Here is a 1,835-nt window from a genome sequence, read left to right as displayed (position 1 = left end):
TGTACTACTATGTTGCAAGCATTCAGGTCAGGTTTCTGGTTTGAGAATCGCTCCCACCCTCCCTTCCTCGTACTAGTTTCGGAGACCTTGTAAAATTTCAAGCGCATAGCTCTTACCCCTGACTAAGTGAAATAAAAACTAGTATATATGTTAACACAAAGAAAAATCTTAGAATTCCATGTGGAAAATATTCTTTAATTCAACTGAATTCAGATGTAGTGTGTTATTTCTTTACTACCCACAAGGGGCTACACACAGAGGGGACAAGCAAGGACAGACAAACGGATTAAGTCGATTATACCGACCCCAGTGCGTAACTGGTACTTATTTAATCGACCCCGAAAGGATGAAAGGCAAAGTCGACCTCGGCGGAATTTGAACTCAGAACGTAGCGGCAGACGAAATACCGCTAAGCATTTCGCCCGGCGTGCTAACGATTCTGCCAGATGTAGTGTGTGTATGTATGTAGGTGTGTGTGTGTGTGTGTGTGTGTGTGTGTTTATATGTTTGTGTGCGTGCGCGCGTGTAAACATATCAATACATAGATACCTTAACGTATATACATATATATGATTGTGTGTGTGTGTAGCCACAAAATACGTGTGACGGCAATATTGCTGGGAAAGAGGACTATGGTGCAACGCAAACTGAGCTTGCGTCAGCTGAAGACGTGCAACAGTCACTGAATTGTTGCTATAGAAACTTAAAGTTCTGTAAGTAAGTCTCTATACGTGTATGTGTGTATGTATGTATGTGTGTATGTATGTATGTATGTATGTATGTGTATGTATATGAAACTGATTAAAGGAAATCAACGAAAATTCATCGTGAAGAATCGCAGGAATGGCTGTGAGGTAAGTAACTTGCTTACCCACCACATGGTTCCGGGTTCAGTCCCACTGCGTGGAACCTTGGGCAAGTGTCTTCTACTATAGCCTCGGGCCGACCAAAGCCTTGTGAGTCGATTTGGTAGACGGAAACTGAAAGAAGCCCGTCGTTTATATATATGTTTATATATATATATGTATGTGTGTGTGTGTGTGTGTGTGTGTGTGTGCGTGCGTGCGTGCGTGCGTGTGTATGTATGTATGTATGTATGTATGTATGTATGTATGTATGTATGCGTGTGTATATGTTTGTATGTGTGTTCGGTAAAAGAGATCGATAGCATAAGCACTAGGTTTACAAAGAATAAGTCCGGGGGTCGATTTACTTGACTAAAGACGGTGCTCCAGCTTGGCCGCAGTCAAATGACTGAAACAAGTAAAAGAATAAAAGAATATTTAAATATTGGCATTCATCTACATTCATTATTCAGTTTTACGCGCAGTAACTTTTATCTTATTCTAATCTTATAATTTACAGTATTTTGATATAAGTGTGTGTTTTCCTTATCATCATAATTTTCAGCATCAAGATCATCATCGTTTTAACGTCTCCTTTTCCATACTTGCATAAGTTAGACGAGAATACGTTAGGGTAGAGTTCTCTACTGCTGGATGCTCTTCCTGTTGCCAACCCCTAGTTGTTTCCAAGCTTGTCAGACAACAAATTGTCTCCCAGCGTGTCAGACAACAAATAACCTAGGCATGTTTTTAAGCGGAGAACTGGAAACGAACAAAACAGTATGCATGAGCCTTTTGTTCATAAAATAAATCGCGTAACACGTCATGACAGGCTGGAAAACTCAGACTTGCTTTCGCAGTTGACTACAAACAAGCGACATCAGGAAACCATTGTTTACAAACCAGTGTATCCGAGGGAAATACGAGCTCTATCACACAAACGCATACGACAGATAAATCGGAAGAGAGAGAGGGGAAGGGGAGGGAGGG

The sequence above is a fragment of the Octopus bimaculoides genome, chromosome 3 (genome assembly GCF_001194135.2).
Source record: "Octopus bimaculoides isolate UCB-OBI-ISO-001 chromosome 3, ASM119413v2, whole genome shotgun sequence".
Classification (NCBI taxonomy): domain Eukaryota; kingdom Metazoa; phylum Mollusca; class Cephalopoda; order Octopoda; family Octopodidae; genus Octopus; species Octopus bimaculoides.
The sequence above is the reverse complement of the archived record's forward strand: the minus strand, read 5'-3'. Positions refer to the sequence as shown.